This window comes from Bombina bombina, chromosome 3 (genome assembly GCF_027579735.1).
Source record: "Bombina bombina isolate aBomBom1 chromosome 3, aBomBom1.pri, whole genome shotgun sequence".
Lineage (NCBI taxonomy): Eukaryota > Metazoa > Chordata > Amphibia > Anura > Bombinatoridae > Bombina > Bombina bombina.
This window is the reverse complement of record NC_069501.1, coordinates 241,017,640-241,042,314: the sequence shown is the minus strand read 5'-3', so window position 1 is coordinate 241,042,314 and position 24,675 is coordinate 241,017,640.

Below are 24,675 nucleotides of genomic sequence, written 5' to 3'. Positions count from 1 at the left end.
CATTAGTACTAGTCAGTATCGAGAATTTATTTTCTAAACTAGAAGATTTATTAAAAACAGAAAACAGGCATTGGTGGGATCTGGATTGTTTAAAGAAATATAAAGAGAAGAAGCAGATACCCAGAGGCCTTAGACTGTTTAAGAATTGCTCCTTCAAAAATGATCCAGAGCTACTTTCCAAATGGTTCTCAACTTTAGATGAATGTGCTTTTAAATTGATAGACCTACTTATTGCACATAGACAAAAGTTAGTAGATGAAACTGGGGCAGAAATTGATTCTGTTCAGAAAGAACTAGAAGGGTTCAAAGAACATCCTGACTATGTGAGATTGAACACCCAGACAATTAAAGGGGTAGATGATTTCACTACAGAAATCATAGCCAATAAAAATAAAAAAATGAAACGGGATGATGATGATTATAACAAGGGAGAAGTATACACATTTAATAGGGATAAACCACAGACCAATACTGACTGGACAGTGGTCAGAAACCATAAAAATAAAAAAGCAAACAATTATAACAGCAATGGAAATAATAGGAGTTATAGGCAAAATCATGGGTATAGACAAAACCATTGGAGTCACAATAATTATCAATCCAACAGAGTATATGAGGGCCATGATATAGAAAATAGGCCCCACAATAATTATAATGGGAACACGTGGACTCCCAGATATGATACAAATCAGTACAGGAACTCATGGAATTCGCAAACACAAAATGAGAGAACATCCTCCAGTGATAGAGATTATAGGAGAACCCCGTCACATCAGGATTTTGATAATCCTAACTATATACCTATTCATAATAGATACCAACCATTGAACCAGTTTGATGCTAATCAACCTGCATCGGGAGAGATCTCTAATAGGGACAGCTTACCGTCTACCTCTGGTGCTGTTTTTTTAGAGACCCCTCAGTTGGCCCCCCTTTGGAGGAGACCAACACCACAAGCCTCAAACCAGAAAAAAAGACCGTACCCAAACGGGGAAAACGAGGCAGAGGGAAAACCCACAAAAAAGCACAATTACAAAAATTGAGAAGTGGCATTTTCAACCTGTCCTCACACGTCCTTACGGACGATGAGGTAAGAATTTTAGGTAGGGGTCTATCCTATTGTCCCCCTAGCACACATAATTTATTTAATTTGTTTGTGGATCTGAATAGATACACACGAAAGCTGTCACTACAAAGATACTTCGCGCTGAAAACAATGAAGAACCGTAATATTTCAGGTGTGCCTATCATTCTAGACACACAAAGGGAAAGAGAACCAACTAATCTCCTCTATTGTAATCCTAGCCAAATTACAGATATACTTTTTGAAGAATTTTTACATACGCCCCTTAATCCTCCTTCTACTTGGTCTCCTCCTAAGGACGATGTTTCTTACATTGACCTGTTTCAACAGCTTGTATTGGAAGATTGGGAAAGAATCCCTAATCATATTCCAAAAAATAAAAAAATCTGGCCAAATGAGGCAAGAGCATTACGCAGTCTGAGGATGGATGACAGTTTGGTCATTCGTCAGGCTGACAAGGGGGGTGGGATCGTGTTACAAGACTTATGTGATTATCTTAAGGAAGCCAAACGCATCCTTTGGGACCAAGAGTACTACAGAAAGTTGACATCTGACCCCACCTTGGAATTTTCCAAGAAATTGGGTAAAATATTGGAATACGGTCATACCTCTGGTATTCTAAACAAAAAAGAAAAAAGATATTTGATGCCAGATCATCCTGATATACCTTTTTATTACCACCTCCCAAAATTACATAAGGATGACAAGGTCCCTCCGGGTAGACCAATCATTGCTGGTATTAACAGTCTGACTGATAAGTTGTCTGAATATGTAGATTTTTTTCTTCAGAGATATGTTTGCAATCTACCATCCTACATCAAGGACACCAAAGATTTGCTGGACAAACTATCACATATCAAACGGAATGAGAATATAAGCACCTTGTGGGTGTCTTGTGATGTAGGATCACTATATTCCAATATTGCCCATGAGATAGGTCTCTATACCACCAGTCTCTATTTAGAGGAAGACATCTATATGCCCAATACACAAAAAGAATATTTACTCACACTAATAGATTTTATTTTATATCATAATTATTTTCAGTTTCAGGATGAATTTTATTTGCAGATCAAGGGTACGGCCATGGGCACCAGATTTGCCCCCAGCTTTGCTAATCTTTTTATGGGTCACTTCGAAAAGTCATACATCTATGACTCCCAGTGGTGGGGCAATCTGGTGTTCTATGGCCGGTACATAGATGATCTTCTGTTTATTTTTGATGGCTCTCTAGCTGAGGCTAAAAAATTCGTATCACACCTTAATAAGAACAGTATGGGCATTAGTTTTACTTCCAATATTCAACAATCGACAATAGAGTTTCTGGATTTAAATCTAGCATGGGATACTGAGGGCAATGTCTGTACTGCTACTTATTTTAAACAGGTGGACTGCAACAATTTTTTACATTTTGGCAGTAACCATTTATTGAACTGGAAGAAAAACATACCTTTTAGCCAGTTCTGTAGAATAAGACGCAATTGCTCCTCTATAGATAAGTACGATGAACAATCTGAGACATTAAAGTCAAGATTTCTAGAGAAAGGCTATCCATCACAGCTAGTGACCAACAGTTACAACAGGGCTAGGAGGCTTGATCGCACTAAACTTCTTATGCCAACAAAGGATAATAAGGAGAAAAATAATTTGGATTCATATAAAGAGATTCCTCTTTTTGTGACGCAATATAATTCCAACTACAAAGCTATAGGAAAAACATTAGAAAAACATTGGCCTCTCCTTATGAGAGACCCTATCCTGAAAAAAACACTACCTGGGCGACCTAGAATTGTATATCGAAGGGCATCAACCTTAAAACAAAGACTAGCTCCGAGTAAAGTGGTAATGCTGTCTAAAGGTGTAAGACACAAGAACGCTGATAAGAAATCTGATCCTGCAGCTGCCAGACACCTATTGAAAGGCAGTTTTAGGTGTGGAAAGACCCGTTGTTCTATGTGTGATTATATCACTCATAGAGCTACTAGTGTCAAATCAAACACCACAGGAGAACAATATCAGATAATCTCCAGAATTTCTTGTGATTATTCATATGTGATATATGTACTTACCTGTGAGTGTGGGCTCCAATATATTGGGAGGACCTGCAGAAAAATAAGGACCAGGCGGAGCGAACATCTTAGAAACATTAAAAACAAATCTTTGAAACATAGTGTACCAAGGCATGTTTGCCAGGAACATATTGCAGGGAGATGTAATTTTAAGATCACCCCAATAGAAAGTATTCCCTCTAGCCGCTCATTCAATAGGTTCTCACGACTCAGACAAAGAGAGACCTATTGGATTTACAAATTTAAAACTTTGTTTCCATTAGGTCTAAATGAAGTGATAGATACTGCTAGCTTTGTGTGAGGATCACATTTCCAGTTTTGGTTCGAGTCTTTTAGTATAATGATGTGTAGGGACTTGTGTATGTGGGGACATCTAGGCTCCTACTAAGTTCGGATGTGAACCATCATCTTTTTATCATTACCAACCTGCTTATTGCGAGTGGTTCCAGGGAGGATATGTATGATCACATACACATTATTGTGAACTGGAGTTTAATTGGTAGTTGCCACTGGTCCACTTCTCCTAACAAATATATTTATTTTTTTAGTAATGGTTAGTGTAATTAGCTATATCATCATATTTTATTTTACATATATATATATATTTTGTTTTTTTTATATTATTATGGATACACACATGGTCATTATTTATTGGTTGCTCACTTTTATGAGGAGAGCATTTAACTATACCTTAGGTATTTAACTTAGCACTCAGTATAGCATCATTTTTTATATAGATTCACCAGTTAGTAAGTATTATGGCCATAATACATTTAGAGTATAGATTACATCACCCTCACTGTTAATAATTACATGGGTGAAGGTACTACAATTATGGCTACACCTTCATTAGCATTTTCAAATCCCACATAGCACTATATTCTAATATCACTATGATACAGTTCTCACGAGTTAGTAAGTATATGGTCATAACAGTTTCACAGTTTAGTGAGTTAGTGAGAATATGGCTATATCTGAATTATATTTTGTATACCCACGACTACCTTGTTTATTAATATTATGAATGTTATTTATATCTACACGTATAGGGATATACCAATATTTTAGTGTTGTTTTGACAATATTATTTTGGACCATTTATGGAGTATTAGTGGAATCATATTATTTAGAGTAGTACCATTATGGTTTGTGGGGTAACAAGTTGTCTGGTATAAAGAGGAGTTAAATTAGTCCCCAGATTAACTCACGAATTTGTCAGTAGGGTGAATCCCACTAGGGTGGTTAAATCACGTTGAGCACACATATATATATATTTTGAGCATAATATTAACATAATGTGTTTTATAGGTTGTCCATAGACTTTGGCTGTTAATTATAGTAATATTATTTTGGGAGGGAAATCACAGAGTTGTAACTCACAACATTTAATACAATGGATATAGACACATAGAAAGTGGACCTGTGGTAGTAAAAAATTACCCATGTTGTTAATGAGTGTAAAAATTCTTTTTAATGGTACTGCTCCGGATAAGGAGAACTATGCAGAATGGAAATGGTTTAAATAAATAGACAAAGTACAGTGCTACTAAAGCTCCCCTCTGAGGGAGCTTGCTAAGATATAACAATTGTCATCTGTGAGACGCCTATTATCCTCAATATAATAATATCAATATGGATAAAAACTACTGTTAGGGATCCCTGTTTGAGGGATCAGCGTCCCACGATCGGACTAAAACATATACGTTTTTTACTACTGTGGCTTGGCCCGATAGCATAGTAGTGTAGAGAAGAGGTGTGTGCTGCAGGTGACGTATTGCTCATGGGAGTGGCATCCCTTCGGTGTTGTCGGGATGGTCGAGCTCCGGGTTTTGGATGATTTGGATGATGATGGCACTGATGCGTTAGGACTCTAGGCGGGAGTTGTTCCACAATGGTGAGTTCTGGGGAGACATTAATTTTCTATGTTATTGCCGTAAGCCAATTGAGACAAAGGCATATGCATAGACAGAGGTGTGTAGCTGTTGTCGTTATTTGATTGGCCGGTAGGTGGGGGCCAACCAGCCTATCGCTTGCTCCCACGTCAGACGCCATACAATTAGGGTATCTGCCGTTTTTGCACGATCAGTCTGAGGATTACTAATAGTATAGGCACAAGATTTGATTAATACCATTGGGATAATGTGTAAGGATCCATATTTAAACACTCGACATTAAGTAGAGAGACCTAGCTACGAGTATATGAATACATCATTTACGTTATCTGAGCTATATAACAAACATAGCAGAAAGATAGATATGAATGGCTTGTGGGATTTGGTGGCGAACGCCAGATGAAGTGTGGTCATATATAGGCAGATTTGCACAGTTGATCTAGTGTGTATTTATAATAATATAATAATAACAATAATCTATCTATTATTCCAGCCTATCCCAATGTGTTATACTATTAATGTATCCATCGCTTTGGTCTTTTACCCATTGAGGTATAGTATAACATTTTATTAGCAACAACCATATGTCTTTTTTATAACGAATCCCACACATTGGGGAGTGCCATGAGAAGTGTCCAGGTGCTACAACTTATGAGCAATTAAACAAAGGGCTTATGCGATTGGCCCGTTTGGTTTTGTGGGGGGGGGGAGGTACAGGTAGCTCAGGTCTATTTAAGATGTGTGTTTAGAACAGAATACATGCCTGATGAAACGGTGTATACCGAGAAACGCGTTGCATGCTGTTACTCATAATAGATGAGTGATATATGTTATTTTAAAACTGTTTTTATTATTATTAAACCTACTTTTATCATATATCCTCATCTCCATTTGATTATTACATTATCTGAGCTACCTGTTGATCCTGTATCCTGTCTGCTGGAGATTATCCTGCTGCATATCTGACACAGCCAGCTGGTTTGCTGTGAAAGCCAGCCTGCCCCTATTGGCACACTTGAGTGTCTCTACAGAATGTGAGTACCCTGCACTGGTTGTTAACTGACTATTGGGTCCTTACAGATTCACACAGTTTGTGCGCCCTTTTGTGTTTTCTCTGCAATCTGAGCCTTATATTGCTGGACTGACCATCTGATTTCCACCACATGATCCCCTGGAGTGCCTTATACAGCCAGCTGGTGTGCTGTGAATACCAGCCTGCCTCTACAGGCACATCTGAGTGCCTTCCTATATTGTGAGTACCCTGCACTTGTCCTCTCTTTGATGCTTGTGGTTATGGATTCACACATACGGCGCCTCTTTCCTTGTTTTTTATCCTGATGAAGTGCTCAGTCTGAGCAGGAAACGCGTCGGAAGGCAGTCTTTCCCCTGTGTGTTTGGGTAACACTTGTATCTGTGCTTGTATAACTTTTTTAGATGATGGAATAAAAGTTTTTTACATTTTACTACACCCAATTGTGCTGCCTGCATTGCTTCTAAAAACTCCTTTGGAATTCTTATAAAAAAAATACTACCCCAGCTGGTTCACCCAGACCAGGTGGGTTTTATTGCCAATCTAGAGGCCCCTGATAATGTGAAATGTACGGTTACCCTGCCAAGTTTCTTAGAACTACAGAAACACCTGTCTTTGGAGAAGGCGTTTGACAGAATGGACTGGTCTTATATGCTTACTGTCCTGAGGGAAATGGGATTCGACAGGGCTTTCATGAAAGCCATTGGAGGGATTTATTCATGCCCAACAGCAAGTGTTGGAGCAGCGGGATATCAGTCTAAAAAAATAGACATATTAAATGGTACTCATCAGGGGTGCCCACTATCACCTTTGCTTTTCGCCCTTTGTATAGAGCCATTGGCGGCCTACATTAGAAATTCGGGGGAGATTTCGGAAGTGAAGACGATGTTCTGCTCACTTTGACCAAGCCACTAGTGTCCCTACCTTCTTTATATCAAGCATTACAGGACTTCTCCAAGATTTCGGGGTATAAAGTCAACCTTGACAAGTGCGAGGCTATGCCTATCTCTTTGCCCGCCCACACAAAAAAACTAATTGAAGCCAACTTTGAACTTACCTGGGCCAAAGCCTCGATATAATATCTAGGGATTAAAATTTCAGACTCGCATGAGACACTGTATAAACTTAACTATATCCCTATCTATAACATTATTACTAAAGACCTGGGGAAATGGAGGAAGGGAATTTTTTCTTGGTATGGTCACCTCTCGACCATCAAGATGAATATTTTGCCCAGAATTCATTACCTTTTCAGAGCACTCCCCATAAAAGTTCCACTTCTTGATCTCCTCAAACTACAGAAAAACCTGGTTGTATTTCTGAGAGGGGATAGGAAGGCAAGGATTGCAACTTGCATACTGACACAACATAGACAAAGGGGGGGAGTAGGACTGCCTAACTTGACCAAATACTATGATGCTGCGAGACTAGCCCAGACCTCTCTCCTGGGTAAAAACTTGCCTGACTTACTTTGGGCTAAGATAGAGACGGATTTGGGAGGGTATGAGACACCAGCTGAAATCTTGTGGGGGCACACACACAGACCCGAAGGACAGGGTCACAAATCCCCAATCACTGCAGAGACAATTCAACATCTTAAGACCCTAAACAGGACCCTGAAGCTTATCCCACCAACCTCAAAAACTATTCAAATTAAGCTAATTGTACCCCAGACACTTACAGACACATAGGGAAGTGGACAAACAAAGCATTTACAGGGTCGCTGACTTTATAGACAGGGATGCCTTGCTAACATATGCACAGTTACAGGATAAGATCTCTCCAATGAAGCTGCAGTGGTTTCTATACCTCCAGATATCCTCTGCTATAGTTAAATACTATTCTTTCAGAGACCCACAAAAATACACAGTATTAGAGCGCCTGAGTAGTGTATCCCACAGAAATAAACAATCGATATCTACACTATACCTAACCTTGCAGGACACCAAGAATTCCACTATAACAGCACTAATCAATAAATGGGAATTGGACACAGGTATACAGCAAACAGAACAAGAATGGGATCAGGTGTTCTTTGACTCTTGCTAAGGCTTGGTGAGTGCTGATCTCAGAGAAAATAGCATAAAAACCGTCTTCAGATGGTATCTAACCCCAGAAAGAACTTCACATTTTTCTCATAATAATACAGCTTTTTGTTATAGGGGTTGTAAGGTAAGGGGTACTTATATGCAGATGTGGTGGGAATGCCCTGAGGTCCAACACATTTGGACGCAGTTACAAAAGCTAATAAATGAAACGCTACAGGAAACTATCAACCTGACAGTGGCTAACACCCTTTTGAGTAAGCAATATCCACACATTTATAAGGATTCTCTGTGCAGCAACGATAATCACTATTGCTAGGCATTGGAAGGTGGGGGCACCTTCGTGGCAGGAAGTTCTAGAGAAAATAGATAGCATATACTCCATGTCAGCGATTGTAGCGGCGACTCAGGGTAATAGAGAATATTTTCAGAAAATATGGTTCTATTGGATTCTGCAGGGAAGCAGGAGAGGTGGGCCTCAGGGAAGAGAGAGAATAGGAGTGCTAGGATAGAGAATGGGCGTAAGTAGAGGGGAACGTCCCCTAAGGTGATGTCCTCACCATTTCATTTCAATTCGTTTCTCTTTTGGTGATATGGTATTTACAATATATAGATAATAAAAGGAAAGTGCGATCTCTGTTTCAACAGAATGACTGGATAGATGTACAAATAGTTAAGCTACTAATAGATAACGAGTATTAAACAGGAACCACATGTTCTTTTTATAATGTTTGTAATCATTATTGTTTATGTGTTAAAATTTTAAAAACTTTTTTTGCTGGAATCATATATATTTATGTTTTAGGATCACACAATGGATCGGAGCTAACTAAGTAGGGCATGCACTTTATTTATAGAGTTTTCAAAAGACATGTTCTTGAACTCTGTGTATGGATTTTATTCTATATTGGTCCTGCAAACTATTACTCATTACTAATTGTAGACGGGCACTGAAGGTATGAGGGAGATATGAATGTAATGGGTTTAAATGCTCTGTCATTGTAATGATCATTATAACTCAATAAAAAATATTTCTTAATATAGAGTCGAGTGGCAACACCTGCACTGTTCTTTGCAGTTCAACGGGAGTGCTACACACACATTTGGGGTTACATAGCAGCAACCCCCTAGAACCGCCACTGGTTGTGGAATTGTCTTGGTTACAATAAATTCATATTTTTCTACTGCATATTGATTTTCCTGTTAGCCCAAGAACTCAGTTGTACACCGTTATGCACTTCCTGTTTTCCTATTAGCTTCACTTAAAACAAAAACAGCTCTCCATTTTATAGTGAATAGGCTCTGTAATCTAACACAACAATTTGTTAGGCTTAAAAGGTTATGCGAGCTAAGTGTCCCTGAGAGAAACTAAAAAGATCAACATTGGCAAAGAGGAATGAATGGAAATATTTTCTAAAATATGTAATTGTATAAAATATAATTAGTAGATAAAAATACAATACATTGCTCAAAACCATAGATTTTTGTTATTATTTTTATCCTAAAAACCATTAACAGCCATGCAGTTAAATTGACCTCCCAGAGAGTCAGTGATGTATATTGAGCGCATGCATGTACAAAAATATTGGTGATTTATTTAGCTAAGAATTTTAGCAATAGGTAATCTGTTTAAGGTAATTATAGTTTTCAAATAAATCTGTTTTCCCCTTTAGGGGTTATAAAGCAATGTATTTGTTTTACATTAAATACATAAATAAATATTCGAATATACTTCCTCTGGATTGATGTAAAAATAGTACAAATAAATAAAATAGTTTTTGAACTGTATTGATAATCTATACTTTTATCATACAAATAATTTATCGAGAGAAACAGCATTTCTCACCTTTGATTATGCTCAGGTAATTATTTGCCTTCATTTGCCAAAGCTATTTTTTTCATACAAGAGACATTGATAAACATCCCAATTTATTGTGTATACAATGTGATATTTATGGTTACAGTATAGTACGTCAGATACATTAAATCACAACACTGAATAAGTGCTGCCCTTTTGGGAACGAGTCAGAAATTGTAAAACTAATATGTAATGTTACCTTTAATGCTGTCACTAGCAATTTTGTATTTATGTTATAAATTCCTCTCATTTTTAAATTGCACATGTTGATTGTGCCTGCAGTTTTCTTCTTATTATTATTATTAGTTTTTATTTTATTTTTTAAAGAATACACCTGTTTTCATAGTCATAAACTGACTCAAAAGCTATGTTTTGTTTCATATATACTGTATATATACATTATTTGATGTCTAGCAGACAAAAAGTTAGATGCAACCAGGGCAGATAATACATTGTACCAAATATTGCTCCTATGCTAATTTATGTGGTTACGGATGCATCTAGTGGTCTCCCCACATAGACACACCTACAAGGGCATTTAATTAAATAGATCACTAAACAAGTCTCAAAGGTATAATGGGCTATAAACAGGATCAGGAATGCCCACTCTACGGCTGAAACTTGAGTGCCCACTTGAGGCCGAAGACTGGAATGCCCACTGTTACAGGTTACAGAAGCTGGGTTGACACCCACTCAAGAGTTTTAGTACAATTGCTGCCTTCTGGTATGTGGGAAATTCCTTCTGCAGAACTTGAGTGCAGTAGCTGGAGACTGACACATCCTTAATGAACAAAACATCCAAAAAATCCAAACTAACCTCAGTCAATGTCAACTTAATGTGGGTGGTAGAATTATTCAAATCATTAACAAATTGCACAAGGGTCCCAACATCGCCTGCCCAAATTCCAAACATGTCATCAATATAGAACCACCAAGTGGTGCCATATTTAAGAAAGAGATACATTTCAAATATAAATTTGTATTCAAAAGCATTCATGTAAATATTGGCATAATTGGGGGCGACATTAGAACCCATAGCTGTCCCTTGCAACTGCAAATTAAAAGAGTCTTCAAACAGAAAATAATTATTATATAGAATATAATTGCATAATAAAGGGAATTTGCCCAATATTATAAGTTCCAGTAGGATTTAATACAGATTTTTTGGCACTTAAGCCACTCTCATGAGTAATAAACGTATATAAATTGGTGAAATCCATACTAAACAAAATAAATGTATTGGTAAATATTCTACAAATGGGCATAAAATACTATCTAAAAAGATTGCTATATTAGAAAACACAGAATTGGTGCTACCTATAATAGAATGCCCAGGAAGGGTTTAGTGACTTGTGGATTTTTTGAAGGGTGTACAACACTGGAGTTCTAGCAGAAAAAGTTTAGCTGTTTAGTTATCAATAATGGCATTATCCAAAGGACCTTTGAAAACATATTGTATTTCTTTAGTAATCTTTAAAATTGGATTAGTAGTAACCAGAGCATAAACATTATTTGAACTCAATTGTTTATAAATTTCTTGTTTGTAGTCCTGTTTTTTCATCACCACAGTGGCACCGGCCTTATTGGCTTGTTTTAGAATTAATTATTTCTTAGCCGTCAAACAAAGTCATTAGGAGGGCCATAAAACTTAGAACCAAAATTCAGTACCCATTGTTAAAACTTAGCAAACAAACAGAAAATACTAAGCGTTCAAAAGTTTCAATGCTATGATGCATATTGCTAGGACAAAATACATTTATTTTACAAACCAAGTCGTTTAATACATATTTCATCCTGATCACTGCATGGTTCCTTGTCAACCACATTTCCCAAAATGAGCAACTTCAAAATTCTAAAGAAAGGAATTAGATCTTGTTGTAGATTAAAAAAATCACAGATAATGCTGAGTACAGCCACCTCCGCATCCAATAGTTCAATTTTGGATATGTTCACAACTATATTTGACTGCATGCTCAGGTGGTCATGCATGGGACTGCTCCCAATTTCTTCTGCCAGGGTTGATGTTTTCTGCCCCCCCCCCATCTGTACCTGAATTTCCTTACCCATGGGAAAAATCTAATGAATGAGAGAGCTCAGTTGACTGGATATCACATACTTCGCTTTACCATAGGGATCAAAAATCCAGAGGTACTCCCTCTCAGCAGTATATTCCTGTTCCTCTCTTAAAAACATATTCCTCTTGTGCTCCTCAATACCTTTACGAAACTTACTAATTTATTATCAGCAAGGAGTTTATCCAATGCATAAGGTGACAAAAGTTTGTGAAGCTCCTTAAATGTCAAATGATTCAATATATATAGCAATCCAGAATCACATCAATCTATCACACCCAGAAGCACACAAAGTAACACCTATACTTGGGCAGTGATAGATTGTTATAGAGCAACTTACATAGGCGCAGGATTCACTCCACAGGGGATCCCGACCGGCTTCAGAGAGAGGAGCGTGCAGCGATGATGTCAGCGCTGCACGCAACAGGAGCCAACACAGCCCCTGACAACGAGCAGGGCAGCAGGCGCCGCGCCACTAGCAATAGCTAGAGCGGCATGGCGTGTCATAGCCCCACTCTCAAGGGTTCCCTCTGGGAACCAGAGTCGGCTTCAAAGGATGAGCAGCATGGAATTTGAAGACCAAAGTTGGAGCATGCACATCACGGGCAGGAACCCAGGAGCAATCTGCCACAGAATAACCCTTCCAACATACAAGATATTGCAGTTGTCTGCGCTTGTATTTGGAGTCCAGAATCTTTGCAACTTCATATTCAGGGTCGCCATGGACCAGGAGCAGAGGAGGAGGAGCACTGAGTCGGGCATATCTATTCTTGATTTAAGGCTTGAGTAGTGAAATGTGGAAGACTGGGTGTATGTGCAGGGTTTTGGGCAAGGCCACTTTGTAGGCAACAGGAGACAGTCTTTTAAGGACTTTGTAAGGACCTATAAACCTATTTGTGACAGGGTTGACGTAGACAAATATATTGAGTAGAGACCCAAACACGTTCACCTACCAAGATGGCACGTACAGAAGCTCTATGGTGATCAGCAAACCTCTTGTATCAGAGACAGCTGAACGTAGCTGAGAGCGAATACGTTGCCAATGAGTGGTGAGTTCAGTAATGTGTCGGTCTGCAGCAGGAACCCCAGTGCACTGAGCAGAAAGAGGGAAGACACAATGTTGATATCTTGCTGCAGCTTGGAAAGGAGAATATTGTAGAAAAGAGTGCCAATTAGTGTTTTTTGCCAGCTCAGCTAGAGTTAACAAACCAGTTGGTATGGAGAGAGTTGACAAAGGCTCTAAGGTAGGCCTTGAGATCCTGGTTTACTCTCTATTAGTCCATTGGTCTGGGTGTGGTAGCCAGAAGACAAGGAAACAGTGGTTCCAATCAACTTACAAAAGGCTCTCCAAAAGGTAGAGATCAATTGTGGACCTCTGTCGGAAACAATATTCGCAGGAATGCCATAAAGTTTTACCACATGTAAGAGAAAAAGAGACGATAATTCTTGGGCAGAAGGCAGTTTTCTTAAGGGTACAAAATTAGCCAGTCTGGAAAATCGATCCACCACAACCCAGATAACTGTATGGTGGTCAGAAGGAGAGAGATCCACAATGAAGTCCATTGTTATGTGTGTCCATGGTTGTCTGCGAATGGACAATGGTTGGAGCAAGCCAGGAGGCAAGGATTGGGGAGTTTTGTTGGCAGCACAAGTTGTGCAGGGTTTCATATAATTCTGAGCATCAGACTTCATAGTAGGCCACCATACATGTTGGAAAAGAGGCTTAAAAGTTCTTGTCAAACCAGGATGTCCTGAGAGTTTATTATCATGAGCCCAGGAACGCACAGGAGTGCATAGGTTCAGAGGTACAAAAAAGATATTGAAAGCCATGGGGGCTTCAGGAGGTTTACTAGACTGGACACATTACAGTCTTTGAAGAAGGGTGGTATTCAGTTGAGCAACCAGGAGGGAGGTATGATGTGTTCAATAGGAGCTTCAGAGGAATCACTTGAGGAGAGGAAACTGATGGGAAATGGCGTCATCCTTCTTGTTTTTGGTCCCAGGAATATAAGAGACCACAAAGTTAAAAAGGGAAAAGAACAAGGCCCACCTGGACTGTCGAGGATTGAGTCGATAAGCAGTCTCTAGGTATGTCGAATTCTTGTGGTCGGTGAGAATCTGAATGGGATTTGGCAGTGCCCTCTAACTAATGACGCCATTCAGTCAAGGCCATCTTAATGGCTAGGAGTTCACGATTACCCACATCGTAATTCGTCTCAGCAGGAGTAATGCGTTTAGAGAAAAAGGCTACAGGGTGCGACTCGGAGGTTACAGGATTCCTTTGGGTTAGACTTGCTCCAGCCCCTATCTCGGAGGCATCAACCTCTAAAGTGAACTGTAGGTCAGGATCAGGATGGCGGAGCACAGGAGCAGAACAGAAAGCCTTTTTTAGACGAGAGAAGGCATTAATGGCTTTAGGAGGCCAATATTTACAGTCTTTGTTCCATTTTGTCAATTCAGTGAGTGGAGCGACTGTTTGAGAAAAATTCTATAAACTTGCGGTAATAATTGGAGAACCCCAAGAATCTCTGTAATTCCTTTAATGAAGTAGGTTGAGGCCATTCTAACTGCTGTGAGCTTAGCAGGATCCATGGCAAAACCTTTTTTCGAGATGACATAACCAAGGAACTGAATCTGAACTTGGTCAAACTCACAGTTTTCTAGTTTGACTACCAAATAATTGTCTCTGAGACATTGAAGTACCTGTCTCACGTGTTTATGATGCTTCTCCAGAGTGGAAGAGTGAGTGAGTGAGTCATACAGTTCAGTGATCAAAGGAATGGGATAGCGATTCTTTTTTTTTTGTTATTTAAATTTTTATTGAGATTTTTAGCATGACATAATATAACACATGTCTACTGACAACAATAACAAAAGAATATAGTACAGTCAATCAAATGGATTTGAAGAATAATAACATGTTGTTAAATTGTTACCAGGCATCCTAAAATCACAATTACATTAACATGTAGAAATCTTTGCTGTGTGCTCATAGATCAGGAACCTCTATTTAAAAGAGCCAGTAGGAACATTATTAAACCTTAAACCAACAGAGGTAATTCTTAGGGTGGTAACTCAAGTTGCGCTATCATAATATCACAGTGTATACATACATTTTGTTTCTAAGTACACATCAAGATAATAGTTAGTGAATTAGAATATCAAACATTTGTATTGCCAATAAACCAATAGCTATGAAATCCCATTTTAAGTAGGATAAGTATACCTCCTAAAATATATGTGGCCACTCTTGGGCCCTTTTAAAGACATATGGTACAGGGGAGGTGCAATAATGATACATGTGGTCACTCTTGGACCTCTAGTGAAATAAAATAGTTTAACTAGTATATAATATGGAAACAGCTTATATCAACGGTTATCAACAATTGCAGCAGGCAGTAACCCAGATTAACATTGATTTTTCCTAATAACATCTTCTTATATAGTGGAGCTGTACCATTAACCTGACTTTGATGTTGGTGGGTTACCATAAAGGGGCTTAAACTGCATGTACAATCGCAACTAAACAGGTTTGGCATGAGACATAGAAGGGTGCTGTGTGGCCATATTTGTGAACAAACATTAAATGGCAATTGAAAAATGAGAACAAGCAGTGTCCCTCAAACCTGAGTCTCCGTTGCCGTCATCCTATGCCTTAGGGCCATGTTAGACAGATTCAGGGCACTCTTTATAATATTTAATTAGATCTGTCCCAGGATGGCCATGACTATTGAAATCCAGCAGCCCAATGAATGAAAAAAACAAACAAACAAAAAAGTGATGCCGTTTTTGGAAAATGATGGCTGCGTACCAAAGTTATTTACATAATTACCCCACTCCAACTCTGTACAAGGCTACTTGTAATAAAAGTACAGATGAAGCCGTCGCTGCGGCACCTTCTCCTGCTAAGAGCAGGCTATCGTGGCTCACACAGGAGTTGTTCCAGGTCCCAGCGCTCGGCTGTGCTTCTGCCACATGAAGAGCTGGAGTCCCAAGTTGAATGGCGAGGTAGGTATTATCTATTTCTTTGAAGTTTGCCGGCGTTTTGCATCATGAGGTAGGACTTTCTTTTCAGTATGCCGGTCATTATTTCAGGAGCCGCCATCCGATTTGTAAGTATCCAAGGCTATAGGTGAATCGAGTGGCTCCTGGACAGGGATCTCGTCGACTCTTAGCTTGACACATGTCTCGATCTCCATTGAGGCCAGTGAGTGTCTTGCAGACCGCTCAGAGCTCTTTGCCGCAGGGGCTTGTATCACACTCGGGGAGATGTGGGTTATCAGCCGGGGCTCAAACAATGTGTCTCTCTCTGCCTTCACAGGATCGCAGTCTCTCTGCAGGTCTCCCAGCTGGTTAGTAGCTGAGGGTAGGTAGAGCCCATTTTGTAGAGTTATTTCAAAGGCATCTTGGTAGTTTTCCAAAAGATTGCTAAGCTCTGTTAGCAAAGAGGCAGCTGGATACATGTTAGGTTTAGTTTAGGACTGCGCACTCAAGGCACAGCTCGTTATGGGGACAGGCTGAGGCTTCTATTATAGGGGAAGGCCTCAAAGTGAAAAGTCCGGTACTGAGGGCAGTGAAGCCCAGTCACCTTCCAAAACCCTATATCTGGAATGTAGACCTCTTCAGACAAGCCTCTCCACTATTTTAAACAAAGTATTGATAGAAATGTAGCTTTAAAGTGGAGAACAATGGAGGAAGCTTGAGAAGCTGAAGCTCAGTGCGACCTGCAAGATGGCCGCCGCCCGGGTGTCCCCCGAGATAGCGATTCTTGATAGTTATATTGTTCAAGGCCCTGTAGTCGATACAGTGTCTGAGCCCACCATCCTTCTTACTGACGAAAAAGAAGCCTGCCCCAGCAGGAGAGGAGGAAGGGTGGATCAAACCTTTAGCAAGGTTCTCTTGGATGTACTCCTCCATGGACTTCAGCTTTGGAGAGTGGGTAAGTCCTCCCTTTAGGAAGTGGAGCTCCGGGAAAGAGGTACATTTTGCAGTCATAAGGATGGTGGGGTGGCAGCATGTCGGCTGCTTTCTTCTCAAACACATCTGTGAAGTCTGCATATACTAAGAGAAGGTTTGAAGGAGCCTGAAGACTGACTATGGGGATGCGGAGCAGAGGAGTGACTTTAGCAAGGGAGGAGGGGAAACAGGAGGTACCCCAGGAGGCCAGTTGTCCTTCAGCCCAGTAGAACTGTGGATTGTGTATACGAAGCTAAGGAAGACCAAGGATGACAGACTGTGCTGGGAAATTAATGACCTAGAACTGCAGCTGTTCGGTATGAAGGACTCCCACAGTCAGGGTCAGGGGTTCAGACTCAAAATGGATCAACCCTAAACCAAGGGGGTGCCATCCAGAGTAGTTATTTTGAGACTATGTCTTTTCTGCAGAAGAGGTAACCCAGCTTGAATCATAAAACGGTGATCCTGAAAGTTTCTAGCTGCCCAGGAATTAATGAAGGCAGAGTTCTAAAGGAAGGTAAGGGTAACAGGTACCAGAATCTGAGAGGAGTGAGGGGATTTTGTAGTGATCATGCTTAGAGGTACCTCAGAGTCATCCTCTAAGCATTGGCTTTTCCCGGGTGAATGTCACAATTCCGTAGTTGATGGGAGTTAGAGCCACAATAAAAGCATAGAGGCATAGTTATCAAGCCGTCAACCTCAAATACGCTGGAATTCCGCAGCGTATTTGTGGTGAGGCTGATTCGCCTTAGTTATCAAAGGCTAGAGACCGGCAAAAGTAGAATTTTGTGACGTAAACTTCGATCCGCCGGACTCAGTCCGACACACATCGATTCTTACGTCACTCCAGATGTTCCACACACAAGTTCGGCACAATCTGACTACTTTTGCTAGTTATCAAAAAACTAGCAGGTACGCTCGGCACTTTTCCGGCCCAGCGTACCAGGTTTGCAAACCGCCACCCTGGATGCGGCGGAACCCATAGGAATCAATGGGAGTCTGACCATAGCGAAAGTACAAGTTCGCTGCTGCCAGACATCCCATTGATTCCTATGGGAGCTGTCTACACCTAACACCCTAACATGTACCCCGAGTCTAAACACCACTAATCTGTCCCCCTACACCGCCGCAACTAAATAAAGTTATTACCCCCTAAACCGCCGCTCCCGGAGCCCACCGCAAGCTACTCTATACATATTAACCCCTAAACTGCCGCTCCCTGACCCCGCCGCAACTATAATAAATGTATTAACCCCTAAACCGCCGCTCCCGGAGCCCACCGCAAGCTACTCTATACATATTAACCCCTAAACCGCCGCTCCCGGAGCCCACCGCAACCTATATTAAATTTATTAACCCCTAATCTGCCCCCCTACACCGTCGCCACCTATAATACATTTATTAACCCCTATCCTGCCCCACACTACACCGCCGCCACTGTAATAAAATTATTAACCCCTAAACCTAAGTCTAACACTAACCCTAACACCCCCCTAACTTAAATATTAATTAAATAAATCTAAATAATATTTCTATTATGAACTAAATTAATCCTATTTAAAACTAAATACTTACCTGTAAAATAAACCCTAAGATAGATACAATATAAATAATAATTATATTCTATCTATCTTACGGCTAGATTTAGAGTTTTGTCGGTAACGACCCGAAAAGCTAACGCTGGCTTTTTTCTGGCCACACCATAAAAATAACTCTGGTATTGAGAGTCCACATAAAGGCTGCGTTAGGCTCCAAAAAAGGAGCGTAGAGCATATTTAACGCAGCTTCAACTCTCGATACCAGAGTTGCTTACGGACGCGGCCAGCCTCAAAAACGTGCTCGTGCACGATTCCCCCATAGGAAACAATGGGGCTGTTTGAGCTGAAAAAAAACCTAACACCTGCAAAAAAGCCGCGTTCAGCTCCTAACGCAGCCCCATTGTTTGCTATGGGGAAACACTTCCTATGTCTGCACCTAACACCCTAACATGTACCCCGAGTCTAAACACCCCTAACCTTACACTTATTAACCCCTAATCTGCCGCCCCCGCTATCGCTGACCCCTGCATATTATTTTTAACCCCTAATCTGCCGCTCCGTAAACCGCCGCTACTTACATTATCCTTATGTACCCCTAATCTGCTGCCCCTAACACCACCGACCCCTATATTATATTTATTAACCCCTAATCTGCCCCCCACAACGTCGCCTCCACCTGCCTACACTTATTAACCCCTAATCTGCCGAGCAGACCGCACCGCTATCATAATAAAGTTATTAACCCCTAATCCGCTTCACTAACCCTATAATAAATAGTATTAACCCCTAATCTGCCCTCCCTAACATCGCCGACACCTAACTTCAATTATTAACCCCTAATCTGCCGACCGGAGCTCACCGCTACTCTAATAAATGTATTAACCCCTAAAGCTAAGTCTAACCCTAACACTAACACCCCCCTAACTTAAATATAATTTAAATCTAACGAAATTAATTAACTCTTATTAAATAAATTATTCCTATTTAAAGCTAAATACTTACCTGTAAAATAAATCCTAATATAGCTACAATATAAATTATAATTATATTATAGCTATTTTAGGATTAATATTTATTTTACAGGTAACTTTGTATTTATTTTAACCAGGTACAATAGCTATTAAATAGTTAAGAACTATTTAATAGCTAAAATAGTTAAAATAATTACAAAATTACCTGTAAAATAAATCCTAACCTAAGTTACAATTAAACCTAACACTATACTATCATTAAATTAATTAAATAAAATACCTACAATTACCTACAATTAAACCTAACACTACACTATCAATACATTAATTAAATACAATACCTACAAATAACTACAATGAAATAAACTAACTAAAGTACAAAAAATAAAAAAGAACTAAGTTACAAAAAATAAAAAAATATTTACAAACATAAGAAAAATATTACAACAATTTTAAACTAATTACACCTACTCTAAGCCCCCTAATAAAATAACAAAGACCCCCAAAATAAAAAATGCCCTAACCTATTCTAAATTACTAAAGTTCAAAGCTCTTTTACCTTATCAGCCCTGAACAGGGCCCTTTGCGGGGCATGCCCCAAAGAATTCAGCTCTTTTGCCTGTAAAAAAAAACATACAATACCCCCCCCAACATTACAACCCACCACCCACATACCCCTAATCTAACCCAAACCCCCCTTAAATAAACCTAACACTAAGCCCCTGAAGATCTTCCTACCTTGTCTTCACCATGCCAGGTATGACCGTCCGTTCCAGGCTCCGATATCTTCATCTAAGCCCAAGCGGGGGCTAGACATCCATCATCCGACGGCTGAAGAAGTCCAGAAGAGAGTCCAAAGTCTTCATCCTATCCGGGAAGAAGAGTAGATCCGGACCGGCAACCATCATCTTCCAAGCGGCATCTTCTATCTTCATCCGATGAGGACTGGCTCCATCCTGAAGACCTCCACCGCGGACCCATCTTCATCCAGCGACGTCCAACTGAAGAATGACGGTTCCTTTAAGGGACGTCATCCAAGATGGTGTCCCTCGAATTCCGATTGGCTGATAGGATTCTATCAGGCAATCGGAATTAAGGTAGGAATATTCTGATTGGCTGATGGAATCAGCCAATCAGAATCAAGATCAATCCGATTGGCTGATCCAATCAGCCAATCAGATTGAGCTCGCATTCTATTGGCTGATCGGAACAGCCAATAGAATGCGAGCTCAATCTGATTGGCTGATTGGATCAGCCAATCGGATTGAACTTGATTCTGATTGGAGCCTCTTCTGGACCTCTTCAGCCACCGGATGATGGATCGCCAGCCCCCGCTTGGGTTGGATGAAGATTTTGGAGCCAGGACCGATCGGTGATACCCGGTGAGGTGAAGACAAGGTAGGATGATCTTCAGGGGCTTAGTGTTAGGTTTATTTAAGGGGGGTTTGGGTTAGATTAGGGGTATGTGGGTGGTGGGTTGTAATGTTGGGGGGGGTTATTGTATGTTTTTTTTTACAGGCAAAAGAGCTGAACTTCTTGGGGCATGCCCCGCAACTGCCCTGTTCAGGGCTGGTAAGGTAAAAGAGCTTTGAACTTTAGTAATTTAGAATAGGGTAGGGAATTTTTTATTTTGGGGGTCTTTGTTATTTTATTAGGGGGCTTAGAGTAGGTGTAATTAGTTTAAAATTGTTGTAATATTTTTCTTATGTTTGTAAATATTTTTTTATTTTTTGTAGCTTAGTTCTTTTTTATTTTTTGTACTTTAGTTAGTTTATTTCATTGTAGTTATTTGTAGGTATTGTATTTAATTAATGTATTGATAGTGTAGTGTTAGGTTTAATTGTAGGTAATTGTAGGTATTTAATTTAATTAATTTAATGATAGTATAGTGTTAGGTTTAATTGTAACTTAGGTTAGGATTTATTTTACAGGTAATTTTGTAATTATTTTAACTATTTTAGCTATTAAATAGTTCTTAACTATTTAATAGCTATTGTACCTGGTTAAAATAAATACAAAGTTACCTGTAAAATAAATATTAATCCTAAAATAGCTATAATATAATTATAATTTATATTGTACCTATATTAGGATTTATTTTACAGGTAAGTATTTAGCTTTAAATAGGAATAATTTATTTAATAAGAGTTAATTAATTTCGTTAGATTTAAATTATATTTAAGTTAGGGGGGTGTTAGTGTTAGGGTTAGACTTAGCTTTAGGGGTTAATACATTTATTAGAATAGCGGTGAGCTCCGGTCGGCAGATTAGGGGTTAATAATTGAAGTTAGGTGTCGGGGATGTTAGGGAGGGCAGATTAGGGGTTAATACTATTTATTATAGGGTTAGTGAGGCGGATTAGGGGTTAATAACTTTATTATGATAGCGGTGCGGTCCGCTCGGCAGATTAGGGGTTAATAAGTGTAGGCAGGTGGAGGCGATGTTGTGGGGGGCAGATTAGGGGTTAATAAATATAATATAGGGGTCGGCGGTGTTAGGGGCAGCAGATTAGGGGTACATAAGGATAACTTAAGTAGCGGTGCTTTGCGGTCGGCAGATTAGGGGTTAATTATTGTAGGTAGCTGGCTGCGACGTTGTGGGGGGCAGGTTAGGGGTTAATAAATATAATATAGGGGTCGGCGGTGTTAGGGGCAGCAGATTAGGGGTACATAAGGATAACGTAGGTGGCGGTCGGCAGATTAGGGGTTAAAAAAATTAAATCGAGTGGCGGCGATGTGGGGGGCCTCGGTTTAGGGGTACATAGGTAGTTTATGGGTGTTAGTGTACTTTAGAGTACAGTAGTTAAGAGCTTTATGAACCGGCATTAGCCCAGAAAGCTCTTAACTACTGACTTTTTTCTGCGGCTGGAGTTTTGTCGTTAGAATTCTAACGCTCACTTCAGACACGACTCTAAATACCGGAGTTAGAAAAATCCCATTGAAAAGATAGGATACGCAATTGACGTAAGGGGATCTGCGGTATGGAAAAGTCGTGGCTGAAAAGTGAGCGTTAGACCCATTTTTGAGTGACTCCAAATACCGGAGGTAGCCTAAAACCAGCGTTAGGAGCCTCTAACGCTGGTTTTCACGGCTACCGCCAAACTCCAAATCTAGGCCTTAGGATTTATTTTTATTTTACAGGCATCTTTCAATTTATTTTAACTAGGTACAATAGCTATTAAATAGTTATTAACTATTTAATAGCTTACCTAGCTAAAATAAAGAGAAATTTACCTGTAAAATAAAAACTAACCTAAGTTATAATTACACCTAACACTACACTATACTTTAATAAATTATTCCTATTTAAAACTAAATACTTACCTGTAAAATAAACCTTAAGATAGCTACAATGTAATTAATAATTACATTGTAGCTATTTTAGGAATTATATTTATTTTACAGGTAACTTTGTATTTATTTTAGCTAGTTAGAATAGTTATTAAATAGTTATTAACTATTTAATAACTACCTAGCTAAAAGAAATACAAAATCACCTGTAAAATAAATCCTAACCTAAGTTACAATTAAACCTAACACTACACTATCATTAAATTAATTAAATAAATTACCTACAAATAACTACAATTAAATACAATTACATAAACTAACTAAAGTACAAAAAATAAAAAAAGCTAAGTTACAAACATTTTAAAAATATTACAACAATTTTAAGATACTTACACCTAATCTAAGCCCCCTAATAAAATAACAAACCCCCCCAAAATAAAAAAAATGCCCTACCCTATTCTAAATTAAAAAAGTTCAAAGCTCTTTTACCTTACCAGCCCTTAAAAGGGCCATTTGTGGGGCATGCCCCAAAGAATTCAGCTCTTTTGACTGTAAAAGAAAAATACAACCACCCCCAACATTAAAACCCACCACCCACATACCCCTAATCTAACCCAACCCCCCCCTTAAAATAACCTAACACTAATCCCCTGAAGATCATCCTACCTTTAGTCGTCTTCACTCAGCCGAGCCACCAATGGAACTGAAGAGGAGACCTGGACCGGCAGAAGTGATCCTCCAAGCGGAGCTGAAGAAATCTTCCATCCGATGAAGTGATCCTCCAAGCGGCGCTGAAAAAGTCTTCCATCCGGGCGATGTCATCTTCCAAGAGGCGCTGAAGAAGTCTTCTATCCGGGCGATGTCATCTTCCAAGCCGGGTCTTGAATCTTCATCCCGCCGACGCGGAACATCCTTCTTTACCGACGGACTACCGACGAATGAAGGCTCCTTTAAGGGACGTCACCCTTCAAACAGCCAATAGAATGCAAGCTCAATCTGATTGGCTGATTGGATCAGCCAATCGGATTGAACTTGAATCTGATTTGCTGATTCAATCAGCCAATCAGATTTTTCCTACCTTAATTCCGATTGGCTGATAGAATCCTATCAGCCAATCGGAATTGAAGGGACGCCATCTTGGATGACGTCCCTTAAAGGAGCCTTCATTCGTCGGTAGTCCGTCTGTAAAGAAGGATGTTCCGCGTCGGCGGGATGAAGATTCAAGACCCGGCTTGGAAGATGACATCACCCGGATAGAAGACTTCTTCAGCGTCTCTTGGAAGATGACATCGCCTGGATGGAAGACTTTTTCAGCGCCGATTGGAGGATCACTTCATCGGATGGAAGATTTCTTCAGCGCCGCTTGGAGGATCACTTCTGCCGGTCCGGGTCTCCTCTTCAGTTCCATCGATGGCTCGGCTGAGTGAAGACGACTAAAGGTAGGATGATCTTCAGGGGATTAGTGTTAGGTTATTTTAAGGGGGGTTTGGGTTAGATTAGGGGTATGTGGGTGGTGGGTTTTAATGTTGGGGGGGTTGTATTTTTCTTTTACAGGCAAAAGAGCTGAATTCTTTGGGGCATGCCCCACAAATGGCCCTTTTAAGGGCTGGTAAGGTAAAAGAGCTTTGAACTTTTTTAATTTAGAATAGGGTAGGGCATTTTTTTATTTTGGGGGGTTTGTTATTTTATTAGGGGGCTTAGATTAGGTGTAAGTATCTTAAAATTGTTGTAATATTTTTAAAATGTTTGTAACCTATTTTTTTTATTTTTTGTAAATTAGCTTTTTTTATTTTTTGTACTTTAGTTAGTTTATGTAATTGTATTTAATTGTAGTTATTTGTAGGTAATTTATTTAATTTATTTAATGATA